Genomic DNA, 21,602 nt, shown 5'->3' with positions numbered 1-21,602 from the left:
CCCGGATGCAAATAGGAATGAATAGATTAATTGCTGGAGTGTGTTCAAGGCCATATCCTCAGATGTGCTGGCCCAACATGCCTCTTTCTGCCCCAAAAAAGCAAAGTGGGGGTAGGGGACGGGGGGTGTAGAGTTTATTCCTCGTCTTTGTTTTTCTTCTTGTTACTTCAAAAGGAAAACACTTAGCACCTTCAATCAACTTTTACTAAGCACTTCTTATGTGTCAAACACTGAGTGAAAGCAGTAGGAGAGATTTTAAAGAGAAGTCATATTCTATATTCCTCCTAGGAAGTCCACAGTTAGACAGAGGCTCATAAACAAACAATCGCGTCAGAGGGTGGAAAGAACCACTCCAGGGCTGTTGTGTTGAGCTGCTGATGAGGGCGGGACTCACCAGAGGAGTTCACCAGGCTGAAGAGGAGAGGAGGGTGTTCTCAGCTGAACTTGGAAAAGATGCAGTTACATTGAGGCATGAAAAGCAAGAACTCTTCCCTTCCTGAAAGGATGGAGCCTCAGGCAGGGATGGGCAGGGGCGTGGGACCTAGAATATAGAGGGCTTGTAAGCCCCAGTGAAGACTGGATTTGCTTCTGCAGGCAGTGGGGAGCCAGGGGATATTTTAAAGCAGGGAAATTAAAGTGGGACTGACAACTGAGAGCTGCACACAGCTCATTGTAAAAATGTGAGAGCTAAGGCCAGTGCAGAGTTGGGATAGGCCCTGGGGCATGTAGCTGATGGCAGAATTGGGATAGGACCACGGACACATGGCTGATGGCAGAGCTGGGATAGGACGGGGGGCATGTGGCTGATGGCAGAGTTGGGATAGGACTGGAGGCAGGTGGCTGATGGCAGAGCCGGGCGAGGACTGGGGGCATGCGGCTGATGGCAGAGTTGGGATAAAACTGGGGGCACGTGGCTGATGGCTGGCAGGACCTATGTGAGATCTTGGATCTCCTCAAAGGAGCCTAAATTGGTTAAATCTGAAGTTACTATTGCATTCTTTAATCCTTATTAATTCATTCTCTCTCTCTTCTGAAAGAAGTTCTTTCTCATTTTGTTTCTCACAAGTTATGTGCCAGGTACTATGTTTCCCCTTGAATCTCAATTTTCGATGTGTCCTTCCTGTACTCTATTGGGCACACTGATGTGGGATCTGATATTTGTGGAAAGAAGCTTGATCAAATGAAAAAAAACAAGAAAATGACCAGGTTCACCACAAGCCTACCACCCATTTTTCAAAGGATACCAAAAAAAAAAAAAAAAAAAAAAAAAGCCCATCCATGCTGGCCCTCAGGATCCTGTACTGAAGAATGTTCCTCAAAGGGGGTTTGGTGCTGTTCCAACCCTGACAGAGGCTTCTGGCACTGCCCTCACCTGCGGAGGCACAGATGACGGCCCTCCCACCTGTGACCGTGCCTTCCATAATCCCACAGCCTGGCTTCCTGTTCATCTGGATCCCTGTTTTAAAAGGTCTCTAACTCACTTTTACAGTGGCCTGAGGGTAAACCTCACTGTTTCTGTATTAGTGAGGAGGAAACAAGGTCTTTCTCCTGAAGAAACCAAGGACATCCTCACAACTGAGACGATGAAACTTTCAGAAGCTGGAGGACACCAAAGCCAGCAGAGCCTCCCCTGGTTCGTGCTCCTCTGGACCCCATGGTGTTGTGACTCACGAGGCTCCCAAGCTCTGTCCTGAGAAGACATTCCCTTCACATCCCTCCCACACCCAAGGTGTCGGTCCCCTGCGTCAGGGTTGTCAGAATTGGTGCCTGTCTGGCCTGCGGCTGAGGCATCCTGCCCCTTCCCGCCATGCCCAGTTTTCAGGCCTCAGCAGGGGCTCACCGCCCCCCGCATTCTTGCAGGTCACCGCCTCTCTGTAGGGAAAGGCCTGTGAGGACACCCAAGGTGAGCTGTGCTAAGGAGGCTGAAGGGAGGTGGCCAAAGCATTGCTGGAATCTTATGGAGCAGAGCAGTGAGGAGGGTTGAGTCTGGAATTAAGTAGAATTGAGTTCAAAAACTGGCTCTTCATCACTCACCAGAGAAATGCAAATTAAAGCTCATGCCTGTGATCCCTGAGACTTGGGAGGCTGAGGAGGGAGAATCACTTGAGGCCAGGACTTTAAGATCAGCCTGGGCAACATTGTGAGATCCCGTCTCAAGAAAATGGAAATTAAAAACATAAGGAGATACCACTGCACCCCGCCAGAGCAACTAAAATGGGAAAGACTGATGATAGTGAGTGCTGATGAGGGTGTAGGGCAACCCCAACTCTCATCCGTTCCTAGTGGGATGGCAACCTGGATAACCGCTTTAGAGGGCTGAAGTTATCTCTAAAGTTAAACACGTATACACGGCCCAGCCCAGAAGATTCACCCCTGGGTATATCCCAAGCAGAAAGAAATATCTGTCCTCGAAAGGCATGTCAGACATGTTCATGGCAACCTTACTCAAAATAGTCAAAACCTGGGGAGAACCCAAATATTCAACAGCAGTAAGATGGATAAACAAATTGTGGTGTGTTCATATGGTAAAGTACACCAAAGCAACACAACCCAATAAATGATGGCTGCATGCCTCACCCTGGGTGACCACACATACACATAGCACGGGGACACCCCAGAGTAGTTACTGCTTGGTTCCACTCAAATGGTGTTGAGAAACAAGCAAACCTTGTCTGGAGAGATAGAAGAGTGGTTACCATGGGTAGCTTGATGGGAGGGGAACAGGGGACCCTCTGGGGGATGCAGAGATTCTAGATCACGATCTGGGAGGTGGCTCCTGGCCCCGTTTCTTTCATTGTAAATGGGATAATAAAACATGACTTTGGAGTTCTCATGGACTGAGTAAAGTGATGGATGTCAGGGCTCAGCACTCTGTAGGGTGAGAAGTAACCCCAGACAGGTGCAGGGCGAATGCTTGTTTCCTCATCTCCTCTAGATCTTAGTCAATAGGAGCGGGAGTAGAATATGGAATCCAGAGCCTGAATGTTGGCCAAATTGGTAGATGGAGTCTCCTGTAGTTCCATGGCCAGAGAGGTCCCAGGAGCATCTATCCCTGCAGCTCCAGACTGCTTTGCAGCTAGGGGAGCTCAGGTCCCTTAATTAGCCCACCCTCCCTGACCAGCCCCCAGAACTGCCGCCACCAGATGCTAAGGTGAGTCTCTTCTCAGCTGGGCCATGTCCAGGGAAGGACTCTCAAGGCCCAGGCTCACTCTGGTAAGGGAGCCTGAGCCTGGTGGGTCCCAGTAGCCACTTGCTCACCTTGTAGCACTATCATTGGCCTCTGACAGCTCAGCTGGAGTCCAACTTAGCTGCCCTTTTGTAGTTAGACATCCTACTGGCCCCATTGAACCTGGACTTGAGCCCCTGTGGTTAGAGGCAACAACTCTTTGCAAAGACCAAACGCCCTTGGCTCCTCCTTGGTCCTGAGGCCACAGCATTTGGATCTTTTCCTGGCAGATGCCAGTGCCTTCAAATGGCAGTATTGGGCGGAGCAATTGGCTTGTTCCCAGGATTGCATGATTCATGGAAATGCACAGAGGCATAGACCAGGTTAGGGGGAGTCTCTGGGACCTCCTCTCTGTTTTTCATGCTCTTCCTCTCTGCACAGGCAGCCCTCCCCTGCCCACATGCCTCTGTGGTTCCAGGCACACATTTTGCTGGTTTCTTCAGTGATGAGATCTCTCATTCCATGCTCTCTTCTGTGTATGCACAAGCTCCTACAGAAGAACCCAAATTTAGCAGGCGACACCCATGTGCTGTGGATGCAGCAGCACTTGTGTGTTGGCTCATGAACATGGATCACTCACACCTACAGCGTTCACAGGCACCAACGTGGCACCTCACGAGACATCCCGTAATTCAGGGCATTGTTAGGATAGTTAGGGGTTCCAGCGCATGGAGAATGTCCTACTCATCTCTCCCGGTGAGTCAGGAGGACTCTGACTTGCCTTCTGCTCCACATCCTACCTCCCTCCAGCCCTGCCTCCTCTCCTCTCCCCAGGTCCTGGTAGATACAAAGCGGGAAGCACAGCCAGACGCCAGGCTTTGTGGGAGCAGCTCCCCACAGAGGCTGCGTGGAGTTAGTGTGTCCTGACAGCACACTCCCCACACTCACCTCAGGCACTAGGTGGGCACCACATCCACATGACTCTGTGGCTTCACCCGTCAGAAGATCCTCTGAAGACCCCACTGACGTGTTGATGATGCAGATGACAAGGCAGAAGGTAAATGATGGGGTCTCATCTGCTGTCCATTTTATAGAACTTAAGCTGAATGACCTCTACCTGGATAAGTGGCAATGTGTGTGTCCAATCTTATATCTGTTTTACCTATATTTATACATGTATATTTCATGTGTTAATTTGTCTTAATTATCTGTACACCTAAATGCATTCATGCATTCTATTAAGTCTACTCAGTGAAAGGAAAGGAGAGATTGATTATGAATTGAGTGTCTGCCTTGTCCTAGATGTTTTACATAGATGATAGCACTTTATTCTCACAGTCACACATTAAAGCAGGGCTCTCAGATCTGAGCTGGCCCATCCAAATGACCTGGGGGCCTTTTAAAACACAACTTTCTAGACCACCGTCCTAGGTTTCTGGTTCAGCAGATGTGGGTAGAGGTTTGAGAAGGTGGATTGCTGATGAGTTTCCAGGTGAGGCTGTAGCGTCTGGCCCAGGGACCCCACTTTGAGAAGCACAGTTTTAAAGAAATAGGCTCAATTTATGATGGAAAATTTGAGGCTCACATTTGAGATGTAAAGTCATACAGTGAGTGACAGAACAGGATGTGGGCCTGGCAACACCCTGCCACCCTACACAGCGTGGAGTTCCTTCAGTATTTTTAAACGCCACTCCAAGGGCAATGCGAGGCAGCAGGACCTGTACTGCCCAGCATGGTGTGTAGAGGCTGACAATCTTGCCCTGCGTGGTTGGAAGTTTCACAGCTACCACTGCCTCTGAGCGACTGACTACATCTATTAGCTTTCACCGGGTAAGAAACTGCCCCATCAGGAAGTGGCTTAAACAACTATTTATCAGCACTGGCCAGTCTACAGGCCTGCTGGGCGGTTCTGCTGTTGAGGTCAGGCTAACTGATGGAAGCTGGGCTGCTCAGGTCTGGGGTCAACTGACAGGTCAGGTGGGGTCTACTGGTCTGGGGCCCTCCGTGCTTGTGTGGAGGTTGGCTTCATTCTGACTGAGAGGTGGGAGCCAGTGCCACGAGCTTCTCATAATCCAGCAGGCGACCTGGCCTCGTTCACACAGTGGCTGCCGGATTCCAGAAACGAGGGCAGAACGTTAGTAGGGTGCGGAGGACCTGGTTTCGACCTAGTACACATGACTTGTGCCCTGTTCTGTTGACTAAAACACTAGAATGACCAAGATCCAAGGGGTGGGTACAGGAAGGGGAGGAATTTGTGGCTATGTGAAAAATGGACCCTACTGTGTGTTCTGTATTATGGCCACTGCATGTCCTCCTGTGTCCCTGTCCCATGCCTGGCTCAACAGCAACAGGAGGCAGGGAGGCCAGCTCTGTCTCTCATTTGTTGCTTCCTTTGTGGATGTCAGGAAGACAAAATCTATGGTGAACAACAGCATGCCACCAGGGTTTCCTCCTGAGAAATACGTTTTTCATTTTCCATGGAAAGCTCTTCAAATGACGTTTCCTTGGAGCCATCATCTATATGCATAAATATGGAGTTCAAATGGAAAATCCAGTTTTCACAGCTGTGTCTGTGCTAAATTAAAAAGAACAGAAAAACAAAGAGAAAGAAATAAAATGACCTCTGGCTTTTTGCAACAGAATGGGGGTGCAGAGAAGGAATCCTTCCAACACCATGCAGCCGGCTCCACGACTCCATCATGTGCAGATTGGACTCTTAATTAATCATGGCTGAATTTTTGCACGTTTACTTTGGGGCTGGTGGTTTATTTTCTTGTTCTAGTGCCCACATGAGCATCCTCTGGCAATAAAACATCCAGAGAGAAGTTATAAAAACATGTCATCTTGGTTATAACATATGGCTAATTGATTTTTGAGAATCGCTTAATTGTGTGACTTTAGTTAACTAAACAACAATGCCTATTTTCACACCTCTGATATTAGCTCATAGGATTTCATGACCTGCCCCTGCTGAGACACACTCCATATTTCTGACCATAAATCTGGCCTCTGCTCGGCTAGCATATTTGCTCCAGCTTTGTTGTGGTGGTTTTACTGCATTGGTTGCCTTTAAAAAAAATTTATAGTGGGCAATAAGCATGGAGAAAGGTTTAAGGGGTAGAAAGAAATTTTCTTTCTTTCCAGTCTATATGAGCTGAATTTTTAATTTCTTCCTTAAATAAAATAATAAAAGGTAGTTTCCTTCACAACTTTGCCTAACATGGATCTCTGTAGGTTCCACTTAAACAGAATGTGAGAGCAACATGAGCCTGTGGCCTTTTTTTACAGAGGTTTACAAAAGCTCTGCTGAGTTCGATTAATTGCCTGGTGTTTCACAGGGGTCCCTGTCAGTTACAAGAGGGTTTTAATGTGGAAAAGTCAAGATGATAGGCATGTGAGGAGGAGGGAGAAGAGCGATCTGAGAGAGAGGAAGGAGCTAGGGAGGAAAATAAAGGTGTTTGAGAAGCAGTGGGAAAAATGCCTTCAGTGGATAATGAGAAAGTAGGATGGAGGACTCAGTATATTCCCCTAGATTATGGTACAGGTTACAGACATAGGGGAATGAAGAGAAGGTCATCTTCCAGCTTTGCCCCTCTGGAAACTAACTGCCCATCATGGTTATTATGCAGAGTCAAAGTACAAAATCCCTGTCAAGAGTCATAGCCTGGGGTAGAAGAAGCCACCCTCAGCGTTCCACAGCTTCACCTGAGATTGATGATGTTTTCTTTTCTTCCTTATTATAAAAGAAACCCAGAGTAATTGTTACAGTCTATAATAATAGCTGATACTTGCATGTTTTTGCCATGTGGTCAGGCAGTGTTCTAGGTGCTTTGAGGATGTAATTCCTTAAAGCCTCACAAGGACCCTGTGATGCAGGTACTACTGTTACACCATTTCACAGATGAAACTTCTGAGGCACACCGAGGTGAGTAACTTGCACACAGTCAGGCAGTTGCTATGTGTACATGGCAAAGCAGGGACTGATGAGCTCTTTTCTACCTTGCCTCCTTGTTTGGATAATCCTCAGGTAAAGACTTCAACAAGGCCCTGGGTGCTAGGCCCTGCAGTCATTGGCACCAGGAAAATACACTGGGGATGATTCCTGAGGTGGAAAGATGTATGCCTTTTATTCCCTTTCTTGCCTTACTACACTGGCTAGAAGTTGCAGATGATGTTGAGACCTTGCTTCATTCCCAGAATTAGGAGAAAAGTATTCAGCCTTTTGCCATTAAGTGTGATGTTAGTTGTAGGTCTTTTTGTTGATACTCTTTATCAAGTTGTGAAAGTTCCCCTCTACTCTTCATTTCCTGAGAGTTTAAAAAAAAATTATAAAAGGGGTTTTTTTCTGTATCCATTGATATGATCATGTAATTTCTCCATTAATATGGTGGATTACACAGATAGATTTTTTAGTATGGAACTTGCCTTGCATTCCTGGAAAACATCCCACTTGGTCATGGAGTATATTCTTTCTATATATTGCTAAGTTTGATTTGCTGATACTTTGTTAAGAATTTTTGCAACAAGAGAAGGAAGAGAGTATGCAAAATTTGAGCCTTCACCTGAGCGGTGGGCAAACCCAGGATTGCCTGAAGTTTCCAGCTCTCTGGGGCCTATCCTGGCCAGGCCCCACTGACGAAGCCTGCTGTGCAACTGTGCCAACAGGACGGGACTGCATGGTAAAAGAAAACACAGAACAAAAAGGACAGACCTGAGTATTCTCATCTGGACCATCCCATTCTTGTAAAAACAAGCAAACAATTATAAAAGGTCACGGCTTTGTGTAATTCTTAGGGGAAGGTCTCAACCAAAGCATTGAGACGGAGTTCAGTGCTAGATGCCAAGCAAGACCCACAGAAAAACCAAACAAGTCAGTCTTCTATACTTTTGTATCAAGATTAAAAATTTCCAGCAATTTTCATTGAACAGAAACAAAGCACTCTGCAGGAATGCAATCCCCTCCGCTATCAATACTAGCCTTCATCCCCCTCAACCCCACCATGACAGTCATGGTGAAGGTCAGTGTGCCCCAGGCTCTGTTGCTGACTAACTTTAGGGAAGAAGGACACAGGGGCCCAGGCAGGGGCACCATTCAGGCAGACCCCACTCCCCGCTTTGTCCAAGCATGTTCCCGCCTTCCTGGGTGACACCGCATTTGTTGTGTACCTTTGGCCTAATTCCTCGCGCTGGCTCCTGCATTAGTAACCACCCTGTGGTGACCTATAATTCATCTTCCAAACCAAGAATGTGGCACTTTTGAAAATGATTTTGCCAGAACAGCAGGCCTAACCTAGAATTGCTTGGGGCAAATGGGCCCATACAGTCCACCTTCTAATATTTGAGTTTCTCCAGAAGTGGGGCTCTGGATTGTCTTTGCCAGACCCCACTCCCCACCACAGTGGCTACGAAAGGCCTGCCTGTTCCCTGCCCCAGCAGCTGAGCCCCTTCTCCTCTCTTCTGGAACCCTCTCTGCTGTCTTGCTCTGGGATCTCTAAACAGTCTCTTGTCTGACCCTTGAACCCCGCTGTGAAATCTTGGCGTGTTGTACAGTCATCTGTTCTGGGGCTGGACTGTGCCCGCTGGCGCTTGCCCATGTCCGCTGGCGCTTGCCCTTTGACTTTTGTCCCCTGCGCTTCCTACAATCTTCTGGATTTCACACCAAGTGAGTCACTCTGTTCTCTCTACTCCCACTGGGCAGAACCACGAGGCTCCTGCATGCACATGCTCTCTGCCTCTCGGGAAGCACTCCTCCCTGTTGGGGATGCAGCAGAGGATTGAATGAGCCTCCACTGGTTTGAAAGCTGGGGGGCTTTCACGAGTAGCCTTCCTCTTCTGTCTGCTATTTATACCTCCTGTAGCATGATTTCCCTTTCAGAGGTTAGATCCTGAGGCTCAGAAAGATTAAGGAAGCAATCCCTCATATTCCCTAGAGCCCCTGTTGCCTCTTGGAAGTAGGCTTAAATTGGGAAACCCAGTCTAGCCATGGCAGAACTTGGCCTATATTTATAAGAGAAGTGATAAGAATGTCCCAGATGTTGAAAACAGGAAAGAGAAGAGATATTAGTACACCCATGACCATAGCAGCATTATACACAGTAGCCAAGAGCTGGAAGCAACCCAAATGCCTATCAGAGAAAGAATGGAAAAGCAAGTGTGGTGCATGCGTACAATGGAATATTATTCAGCCTCAAAAAGGAATGCCAAGAAAGAAAATTCTGGCACATGCTACAACATGAGAGAACCTTGAAGACATTATGCTAGACGAAATAAGCCAGACACAAAAGGACAAATATTGCATGATTCCACTTATGTTAGGTATTTAGAGTAGCCAAATTCATAGAGACAGAAAGCAGAATGGTGGTTGTTAGGACTGGGGGAAGTGGGATGGAGAGTTATCATTTAAGGGGTACAATTTCAGTTTGGCACGATGAAAAGTTCTGGGGATGGATAGTAGTGATGGTTACCCCAAAATGTGAGTGTTCTTAATGCCACTGAATTGCTCACTTAAAAATGGTTAAAATAGTAAATTCTATGTTATGTATATTTTACAGAAATTTTGAAGAAGAGGGATGTTCTGGAAGTTCACTCCATAGGGTACTGCTTTGTTTGGAAAGGGCATTTCACTCTTCATCCTGTCCTCCTCCTCATACCCCGCTTTCCTGGAAGCCCCCACCATCTGGCCTGAATCTGCATTATCAGCTGCATGTGCTGATGGGCTGCTCGTGCCTCTGGGTAAGTCTTCACGGACACACTCAGCTGGGCCTGGCTCAGAGTCGGCTGGCTCCCTGGCTCTGATGAGACATGCCAAGCCCTGCACTGGCAGGCGTCAGGAGTTGCTCTCACTCCCATGTGGCATGGAGATGCCAGGCAGAGGGAATGCATTATGCAAGCCCAGTTCTGAGACACCAGGCATTGTGCTTTCCAGCCCAGCCATATAATGCTGACCACGTGCAGTTATTGCAGCAAGGCTGGCATCCCAGGGACAGGGCGCCCTCTCTGCATAGCCAATGTCTCAGGGCCTCCTTGATGCTACTGTAGCGAGTCTAGGAAGCCAGGAGATGAATGAAGGCATTATGGAGCCTTGTCACTCCACCGCCTCTGTGTACAGAGGAGGGGGCTGAGGCCAGCTGTCCTAGATGCTGCACAGACACAGGGAGATTTGGTCAGATCTGGGGTCTCCTGATCCCGGGCAGCACGCACATCATGGTCCTGAAGGCTGTATGCTGTCTAGCTGTTCCTGCACAGTGGCTCTAGGAAAGAACTCGGGAGGCGAAGAGCATCTCTTTCTTTTATACAACTAGCTTCTATTTATTTTTACCTTTTATCTTTGTTATGTTCAAACATTTTCAAATAGTGTGCCCCTAGAGCTCATAATTAAATAGCCCAATCCTTTTACTCTTCACAGCATGTATCAGACCAAATCAGAAGCTTTTCCACAGACCTTAAAAAATATTGGAGATTAATAGGAGGTTGCAAAGATTATAAAGAGAGATCCTGTGTACCCTTCCAGTAGGTTTCCCCATGATTACTCCTTATGAGATACAGCATAGCATCAATACCAGGACTTGGATATTGGTGCAAAGAGTGTATGTAGTTATGGCTTATTTTATCACATACATAGTTTGTGTATCCACTACTGCCATCAAGATACAGAACCATTTCTTCACCACCAAGATCTCCAGATCTCCCTCCTGCCACCCACTGCTCCCCACCATCCCTAACTCCTAGCAACCACCAATCTAATTTCTATTTCTATAATTTTCTCAATATGAGAATGTTAGATAGATGGAATTATACAGTATGTGACCTTTTGAGATGGGCTTTTTTTTTTCTTCTAGTCACAATGCCCTTACGATCCATCTGGGCTGCATCTATCAACAATTTATTTTTATTGCTGAATAATTTTCTGTGGCACCAGTTTGTTTAACCACACTTATCCATTGGAGGGCATCTGGGATAAGTTTTGGCTCTTATAAATCGAGCTGCCTCAGATGTTTGTGTACAGGTTTTTGCATGCAAACATTTTCATTTTTCTGGGACAAATGCCCAGGAGTGCAGTCCTGGCTCAAACACCAAATGGATATTTAGTTTATAAAGAAAGCACCAAACTATTTTCCAGAGTGACTAAGAATTCACATTCCCATTAGTAATGTATGAGTGATCCAATTTTTCCACATTCTCGCTTGCATTTTGTGTTATTATATTTTATTGTATTAGAATATTTAACATGAGCTCTACCCTCTTAACATATTTTAAGTGTACAATATAATATTGTGAACTAAAGGCATAATGTCATAAGCAGATCTCTAGAATTTACTCATCTTGCATAACTGAAGCTTTGTACCCACTCAAAACAATCACTTCCTGTTTCCCCCTACCTCTAGCCTGGCAACCACCATTCTACTCTCTGCTTCTATGAATTTGAATATTTCAGGTAATTCATAGAAGTGGAATCATGCAACATTTGTGCTTCGGCAACTGGCTTATTTCACTTAGCGTAATGTCCTCAAGTTTCATCCATGTTGTCAGATGTGGCAGGATTTTCTTTTTAGGACTGAGTAATAGCCATTGTCTATGCATATGACGTTTACTGTATCCATTTATCTGTTGATGGACATTTGGGGTTGTTTTCACATCTCAGCTTCATAATGCTGTAATAAACATAGTAGTAAAAATATTTCTTCTGGATCCTGATGTCAATTCTTTTGGATGAACACTCAGAAGTGGAATTGTTGGATCATAGAATAGTTCTATTTGTAATTTTTGAGGAACCTCAGAATTTTCCATAGAAGCCATGCTATTTTATTTTTCCACCCGTAGTGTAGAAGGGTTCCAATTTCCCTACATCTTTGCCAACACTTGTTATCATTTATTGTTTTGATAATAGCCATTATAACAGTGATATCTCACTGTAGTTTCAATTTGCATTTTCCTGATGATTAGTAATGTTGAGCACATTTTCATGTATCTATTAGCCATTCGTATGTTTTCTTTTGAGACTTTTCTATTGAAGTCATTTGCCTATTTTAAAATCAGCCTATTTGTTGTTCTGCTGTTGAGTTATAGGCATTCCTTATGTATTTTGGATTTTGACTCTGCCTATATTATATATTGCAAATATTTTCTCCCATTCCACAGGTTGTCTGTTCGCTTTGGTTTCTCTTTTGCTGGGCAGAAGCTTTTTAGTTTGATGTAATCCTACTTGTCTATACATGGTCTTGTTGCCTGCACTTTATATACCATATCCAAGAAATCATTTCCAGGACCAATGTCACGAAACATTTCCTCTACATTTTCTTCTAGGAGTTTTGACTTTGCAGTTTAAGTATTTAATACATTTGGAGATGATTGTTACATATATTGTAACAAAACGGTCCAATTTTATGCTTTGGTATGTGGATATCTGTTTTTTCCAGCACCATTTGTTAAAGAGAGTATCTTTATCTCTCCATTGTGTAGACTTGGCACCTTGTCAAAGGTCTTCATAGGGCCATATATGCAGGTGTTTATTTTATTTTTTCTGGTATAATATGTATGGAGTTACATGTCATGGTGGTTTTAATTTGCATTTTCTTAATGGCCAGTGATGTTGAACACCTTTTCATGTGTCCATTTATTAGTCATGGATACACTTTGATAAAATGTCTCTTTACATCTTTGGCCCATTTTCTAATTGGAATATTGTATTTATGCAAATACAATTGATTTTAAAATATTTATCTTGTATCTGTGAGCCTGTATCTTGTTGAACTCATTTATTCTAGAATTTATTTTGGTAATGGTTTTTTTTTTAAAGTGTCTCTTTACATCTTTGGCCCATTTTCTAATTGGAATATTTGAGTGTATTTTAATGTTAAATTTTGAGAACTATATACTAGATATAAGCGCTTTGTTAGATGTGTAGTTGGTGCATAATTTTCTCTCGTCTGTAACTTGCTTTTATTCTTTTAACAGGATCATTAGCAGAGAAAAACATGTTAGGTTTGGATGAGGTCCAATTGGTCATTTATGTACTGTGCTTTTGGTGTCATGTCTAAGAACATTTCTCCAAGCCATAAATCTCAAAAATTTTCTCTTATATTATCTTCTAAAAGTTCTTATGTTTTACATTTAAACATATGATGTGTCTTGAGATAATTCTTGTAAAAGGTGTGAGGCTTAGGCCGAAGTGTATTGTTTTTGCCTATTTCATTGCTCTAGCACCGTTTGTTGAAAAGACTATCCTTCCTCCAGGAAGTTGCTTTTGCACTTCTGTTAAAAAACAGGGGAACACATTTGTGTGGGTCTACTTTTGCATTCTTTACTCTGTTCCATTGATCTGTGTGTATATCCCTTGAGTAATATGCCACAGTCATGACTACTTTAGCTGTATAGTAAGTCTTGAAATCAGGTGGATAATTCTTCCTGTTTTATTTTTCTTTTTCAGAATTGTTTTAGCTATTCCATACAGATTTCTATATAAATTTGAGAACAATCTTATTTATAATATATCTATCTAAATTGTCTATATCTACAAAAAAATCTTGGTGAAATTTTGATAAACCTGTATACCAATTCAGCAGAGAGTTTGTCTTCACCATATTGAGGCTTCTCAGTATGCATCTCCATTTATTTAGGTCTTATTTTATTTATTTCATCAGCATTTGGTAGTTTTCAGCATAAAGTCTTGCATATATTTTCTTAGATTTACACCCAAGTGTTTTTTTTTTTTTTTTAGGTTTCAATGATATTGCATTTAAAATTTTGGTTTTCATATGTTCACTGGTAGTATATGCAAATACAATTGATTTAAAAATATTTATCTTGTGTCTGTGAACCTGTATCTTGTTGAACTCATTTTTTCTAGAATTTATTTTGGTAGTTTTTTTTTTTTTTTTTTTTTAAATCTTCATTGGCTACCATGTCATCTGCAAATAGGAACAATTTTACTTCTTTTCTAATCTGTGTGACTTTCATTTCATTTCTTTGTCTTAATGTGCTGGCTAGAACTTTCAAGTATTCTGATGAGTGGCAGTGTCACATGAAAGTAGAATCCATGCCTCATTCACAGTTTTAGGGGGAAAACATTCAGTCTTTTACTACTAAGTACAATGCTTTGTAGATATTCTTTATCAGGCTGAAAAAGTTTATCTCTATCCCTATTTTATGACAGTTTTTGTCATAAATGAGTGTTGAATTCTGTCAAATGCTTTTTCAGCATTCATTAAAATAGTGGATTACACTGATCAATTTTCCAGTATTTAACCAGCCTTGCATTCCTGGAACAAGCCATACTTGGTCATGGTGTATATTCTTTGTATATATTGCTAAATTCTATTTGCAAAATTTTTTTCTTTGTGGTATCAGGATAATATTGGCTTCATGGAGTACATTAGAAAATGTTTTGTTTTTTTTTCTGGAAGAGATTGTATAGATTTGATGTGGTTTTTCTTAGACCACATATTAGTCCCTTCTTGCACTGCTATAAAGAAATATCTGAAACAGCATAGTTTATAAAGAAAAGAGGTTTAATTGCTCAATGTTCTGCAGGCTGTACAGGAAGCATGGCTGTAGAGGCTTCAGGAAACTTACAATCATTGGCAGAAGGTGGAGGGGAAACAGGCATGTCTTTCATGACCAGAGCAGGAGGAATAGAGAGAGCAGGGAGGCACTGCACACTTTTAAATAAACAGATAACATAATAGCTCACTCACTATCATGAGAACAGCACCAAATGGGAAATCTGCCCCCATGATCCAATCACTTCCCACCAAACCCCACCTCCAACATTAGAGATTACAATTTGACATGAGATTTGGGTAGGGACACAGACTCAAACCATATCAGACCATTTGGCAGAATTCTCCAGTGAAACCAGCTAAGCCTGGATATTTGTCTTATGGGAGGTTTATAATTATGAATTCAACATTCCTAATTGTTTATAGGATTATTTAGGTCATTTATTTTATACTGGAGGAGTTGTGCTACTTTGCAGTTTTTGAATAATTTGTGCATTTTATCTATGTTGTCAAATTTACATATGTAGAGTTGTGTTCATAGTGTTCATAGTGTTTATTATTCTTTTGATGTCTGCAGGGTCTATAGTTATCTTTTCACTTCTGATATGGTTGACTATCTCTAATCCAAAAATTCAAAATCCAAAATGCGTCAAAATCTGAAAAATTTTGAGTACTGACTTGACACTCAAAGGAAATGCTTGTTGGAACGTTTTGGATTTTGCATTTTCAGATTGAGGATGTTCAACTATAAGTTTTGAACTTACAGTTCAGTTGAACTATAACACTTTTTGTCCTAAGGATTTTGAATAAGGGATACTTAACCAGTGCTGGTATATTGGAAAGTCTTCTTTCTTTTTAAGTTTTGCTAGAAGTTAATCAATTCTATTTTCTTTTGCAAAGAACAAGCTTTTACTTTCATTGAAGTTCTGTGCTGTTTTTCTGCATTCAAACCCACTGATTCTTGCTCTTGCTTTTGTTTCCTTCCTTCTACTTGCTTTGGGTTTATTTTGATTTTATTAAGATGAGAATTTAGTTATTGATTTATGACTTTTTCTTTTTCCTAATGTAAGCATGTAATGCTATAAATTTTAGTCTTGGAATTGCATAATTGCATCCCGTAAATTTTGATATGTTGCATTTTAATTTTCATTTTCAATGTAATTTTTATTTCTCTTCTTTTAGTTTTCCTTTGAGAGAATCTTTATTTCTCCTTTATTACCTAGGAATATTTTGGGCAAGTATAGAATTTGGGGTGAATAGTTTTTTTTCTTACATCACTTGAACAATGTTTTCCCTCTCCCTTGGGTCTCCAAGCTTTCTGATTTTAAAAAATCTACTGTAGGTCGGGTGCGGTGGCTCATGCCTTTAATCTCAGCACTTTGGGAGGCTGAGGTGGGTAGATCACGTGGTCAGGAGATCGAGACATCCTGGCTAACACAGTGAAACTCCGTCTCTACTAAAAATACAAAAAATTAGCCGGGCGTTGTTGTGGGTGCCTGTAGTCCCAGCTACTCGGGAGGCTGAGGCAGGAGAATGGCGTGAACCTGGGAGGTGGAGGCCACATTGAGCCAAGATCGTGCCACTGCACTCCAGCCTGGGCAACAGAGTGAGACTCCATCTCAAAACAAAACAAAACAAAACAAAAAACTACTGTAATTTAAATTATCTTTCCCATGTAGGCAATGTGCTGTCTTTCTCTTGTTGCTTTCAGGATTCTTTCTTTGTCTTCAGGTTTTAGAACTTTGATTGTGGTGTATCTTCAAGTGAATTTCTTTGAATCTATCAGGTTTGGAACTCATTTAGCTTCTTGAATCTCTAAATTTATAGGTTATTTTGGCCACATTTGTTAATTTAGCATTGTTTTTTGAAAACATTTTTAGTTCCATGATCCCTCTCTTCTTCTAGGACTTTGATGACGTGCTAACTCTTTTGTTATAGTCATACATGTAAATGAGGCTCGGCTAATTTTTTCAGTTTCCTCTTTGTTGTTCAGATTGAGTAATTTCTATTGCTCTATATTTAAGTTTATTGATTCATTTTCTTTTGTCCTCTTCATTCTGCCATTGTGCCCATTCACTGAACTTTTTATTTCAGTTACTGCATTGTTTAGTTCTAAAATTTCCTTTTGATTCTTCTTTTTACTTCTGTCTTCATTACAATTTTTGTATTTCTTTGCCAAAAATTCTATATTTTCCTGTGTTCCAAGCTTGTTTTTAATTGCTAATTGCAGCACTTTTCATAATGATTGTATTAAAATTCTTGAAAGATAATTCTAACAATTGTATCATCTGGGTGTTGGTGTTTTGTTGATTGTCTTCTCATTCACCTCGACTTGTTTTTGGTTCTTGGTGTAATGAATGACTTTTGATTGAAATAGATACATTTTGGTATTATAAGATTATGAAGTTTATTTAAATAATGTTTACTAGCAAGCTTCCTCTGACATCTCTCCAGTGGATGAGGAGATGGGGGCACTGCCATGTAATTACCAATTAGGGATGGAAAACTATGTTCTCCACTTGATCTTTTTTGACACCTAGGCTGGGGGAAGGGCTCTTTTTTACTGCTGGGCAGAAATGGAGTTCAGATTCCCCACATTGTCTCCACAGACATGAAGGGACAGGGGACTTTTTACTGCCCAGCAGGGATGCAAACCCTAGCTCCCAACTCAGCCTTTATTTATACCACCTGACAAGGGAGGTGGGGATGCCACATAACAACACAGTAAGGGCAGAAGTCTAGTCTCCCTGCTTAGCCTTGGCTGGTATGAGTGGAGGTGGAGCCACAGTTTTTCTGTGTTTGGCTGGAGTAGGCATTTTATTCCTAAAAGTTTTCTGTCTTGATAAATTTTCCCTTTCCTGGTTCTTTGGCTAGAAAGAGCTGGCTTTTCTTTGGTCTTTTTTTTTTCTGTCTGCGCTAATTAGCAGTTCCAGGTTGCTGACTTTACAAATACCTAATCTTGGGATATATGAGGCAATAAGAAACTCATTGTCATGTTATTCCTTAAGTCCCACAGTCTCTGGTTGTTCTGCCTTCTTCTCTGTACCTTTCAGAGTCTTCTTATATTTGCTTTATGTATAATGCCTAGGCCTTTTAGTTATACTTAGTAGGAATAGGGTAAAGCATGTCTACTCCATCTTCCTGGAAAATGGAAGCCTTATTCTCATGGACTTTTGGGTTTCAGGGAAATTGAAATAAGAGCTGGATTCCTGGGAATAAATCAGACCAAATCCCATGATTGGGACTTGCTGAGCATTAGGTAGACAGAGTCATTCATTCATTCATTCATCCACAAATGTGTGGGCACCTGCTCTGTTCCAGGAACTGCTTGGAAACTGCAAATATAGAAGTAAACAAAGCAGTTAAAGTTCCTGTGTTGGAGACCCACATTCTACAGAGCAGACTGAAAAACATCCATGATACATAAGCAAAAATATGTTTTATTAGATATGTTATTAAATGCTGATAACAAGATATGAATCAGGGAAAAAGGATATAAAGTGTTAGATGGGGGCTGGGAATTCCCAGCAAAGCGGCCAGGACAGACCTCATTCAGAAGGAAATTTTTGAATAGAGACTTGAGGGAAGTAAAGCAACCAGCATTTCAGGCATGAGGAACACTGAATGCAAAGGCCCGAGGCAGATGTATGTCTGGCAGATTCAAGGAAGCATCAGGCAGGAGATGAGAACAAGGAATTCAGTGAGTGAGCCGGAAAGCCATCAGCAACCTGACAGCAGGGGTGAATCTTAATCTAACTGTCATAAATGGTTATTCTGGCTGCTGCGTTGAGAGCAGACTGAGTAGAGGCAAGGGCAGGAATGAGAAGCTCAATTTGGAGACTTGTTAAATAACACACTAGAAAGGGTGGCTCGACTGCTTGGGAACAGTAGGGGCCATGAGTGGTCAGAGTCTGGATATATTTTGGAGATGGAGCCAATAGGATTTACTGAAGCTGGATGTGGGGTGAAAGAGGAAGCTGGGAGCCATGGGTAACACCAACAGTTGTGGCCTGAGCATGGGGCTGACAGGTGGTGTGTTAGGAATGTGGACCTGCCATGAGTGTGGATATGCCACATCATGATGCTGTCATCCTTCCCACAGGGAGGTCCAGCCCACTGTGGACACGGGTCCGAGTTGGGAACTAGTCTGAGAACCGGCATCGGTGACCTTAGAAAAGCATGACCTGGGTGCTGACCCTGGAGGCAGGTGTAGATGGAATGTGGTTTCACACAGGGGCATTTGGGAGGAACCCACACTGGTGAAAGTCCCAGTTCATGAGATTCTAGAACCTTCCCTGATGGATATGGGCTCCTTGAACTCCCTGTTATCATGGGAGGCAGCCTGGCAGTGCTTCTCTCAGGGCTTAACTTTTCCTGACAGAATCCTTTGCCTTTGTACATGTCCCTTCATACCCTCCAAAGTGTTTCTTCTGCCCATACCCCCTGCCCACCCCCATGCCAGCAATTTGTATGGTCAGGATGCTGGCTGGGACCAGGGTGGCTCCCACAGCACGGCACTGCAGCCCAGAAAGTCTGATCGAAGGTTGCAGGACAGTTTATAAATTCCTCAAGGATTGCTTACATGCCCAGAGCAAATTCCATCTGCCTGGTTTCTTTCACATGTGTTCACCCCCTTGTTGGCTTCCCCAAGTTCAAATAAGAGGATCAATAATTTCGTTTTATAGTGGACTACTTAGTCTGATTCTGTTTGGGAATTTTCATGTTTTGAGAAATGAACCTTCCTATTAAAGAGATTTAGCACGCACTCAGACCACAGAAAGCCCCACATGGAAAAAACCAAGGCAACATACCGTAAGTTTTGTTTCCAAGGCCTCCAGGACCCCAGCATAAGCAGCAGAGTCAAGTAAGCCAGCTTTTCTGCCATCTGAGTTAGACCTGGTGACGTCTTCCAGAAAGTATGAGTTTAATATTTCACAAGTTGTGACTCAAACAAAATTTGCACCCACCACCTCTGCTGGCCCCATGCCTGGCACTCACTTAGTGAAGGACTTTTGATAAATCTTCAGCCTGTGAGCCTTAGCTGCAGGGGAGGGAGCAGAGCAGGTGTTCTGAGGGACCCTCCTGCTGAGGAGGGAGGCCCTGATGCCTGGCTTGTGCCAGTGGGCATGGCCATTCCTTATGCCCCAGTTGAACCAGTGCAGACTGCAGCTGCCCCTGAGCAGCATTTCCTGGCCTGCCCATCTTGACCCTTCTACCATTCTATGTCTTCTCTCACTCCCCTGTGAAAGGCTCAAACGAGCAGGTCAATTCATGTGCATCCAAGAAAATGCCCCCCAATGCATGGGGCAGGGTCAGCACTCCTTCAAGGGCAAGGGGAAGGAGCCTTAGCTTTACTGTATTTCTCCCTACTGATGCCTCACCCAAAGTTCCCCCTTGGACATCATGCTCCAATTACACAGCAGGACAGGGGCTGGAAGCAGAGTTCTAGAATGGGCTCTTCCTGCAGGAGGGGCAGGTTCCTGGCGGGAGACCAGCTGCAGGGTACAGGTGGATGCGGGTGGATGGGAGAGGGTGAAGCTGGAAGTAGCCTCTTGTCTTTCCTGGCCACTGAAGTCAAATTCGTGAAGTGCTTTTTGAATTCAAAAATGGCTTACAAGTGTTCACTGCTTTGAATTTCTGGTAACCTGTGGTAGCCGTGTGTGTGTGTGTGTGTGTGTGTGTGGTGTGTGTGTGCATGCGTGTGTGCTGGGCAGGTGGGTGAGGAATGAGGGGAAACACCAAACACCTCACAACTGCAGTCCCCTCCTACTTCACCTTTGTATTTCCCACAATCTTCAGAGCAATCAGAAGGGGAAGCATTACTCCAATACTATGGCAGAGAAAACGGAGTCACAACAAACAGAACTGTTAAGCCAAGGGGCCAGTCCTAGGTGCTGACCACTTGAGAGGTCGGCAGGGCTCTTTCTCCTTGGCTGATCTGCCAGTCTTGGATCGTGACCCTGGGACCTGGGTGGGACAGGCAGAAGATGCGTGCTTTATTGGTTTCTCAACAGGCTTTCTGGTCTATGCAGAGGGTAGAGCCTGCAGAGGTCCCTGACAGCACACAGGAAACTTGGATGGAGAGAAGGGCAGGCATCTCAGGGAGGTCTCCAAGCCAAGAAACGAGGCAGGACAGCCTGGAGGCTGGGGCAGCGTTCTCAGTTCCCAGGCTCAGAGTGCCAGGCCAGGCCATGCTTTTCTCAGGCTGCCCAGTCTAGAAAAATGACTTCTGCAATCTCATCCTTATCATTCATAAAGTGGGCACAAGGGCTGCTTATCTCATTGGAATGTGGCAAAGAATACTGAATTGAGATAATCACAAGACATGCAGTCAGGTGTATAAAGTGCATGTAGAACAATACAGAAATAAATGCAGAAATGCAAGTCCTTTCTTCAGGAAGTTTGTCATTTTCGTGGACTAAGAAAAAATTTAGTAGACACTGGGATAATGAACCACCCTGTGTTGCCTTCATTTACAAACCTTTCTCCAGAGGTTTGCAGACCAAGGAGTTTCACAAACCTGTCTGGTAACTGTAATATATTTGCAGTTAAATATCCCAGCAAAGTGCATTGTATTTTTCCCCCTTTATGTAAAAGTTGTGCTCAGATTTTAATTTCCTTTGACCTGTGGGCCATTTGATCCCTTCTGGCTTTAATTACTTCTATCCTTGATTAATCCCTTGGTGTTCTTCGCCTTCTCTGCTGTCACTGGTAGAACATGCTGCAAAGTCCAAACGCCTTTGGTATGTTTACGAATTTAACTGATCCCAAATGTGGAGGAGAAACCTCCTGGAATTTAGATCTGGAATTTTAATTTGATGATTAGAATTTCACAAGTGTTTTCTTTTTTCCCTGTCTTGAATGAAGGCTTTGGGAACATATTTTGTCGTTTTATTTTTTTGTAATTAGATTTTGTAATCTCTATTTCCTATGTTCCC

This window comes from Trachypithecus francoisi, unplaced genomic scaffold (assembly GCF_009764315.1).
Source record: "Trachypithecus francoisi isolate TF-2019V2 unplaced genomic scaffold, Tfra_2.0 Lachesis_group9, whole genome shotgun sequence".
Lineage (NCBI taxonomy): Eukaryota > Metazoa > Chordata > Mammalia > Primates > Cercopithecidae > Trachypithecus > Trachypithecus francoisi.
This window is presented reverse-complemented; position numbering follows the sequence as displayed.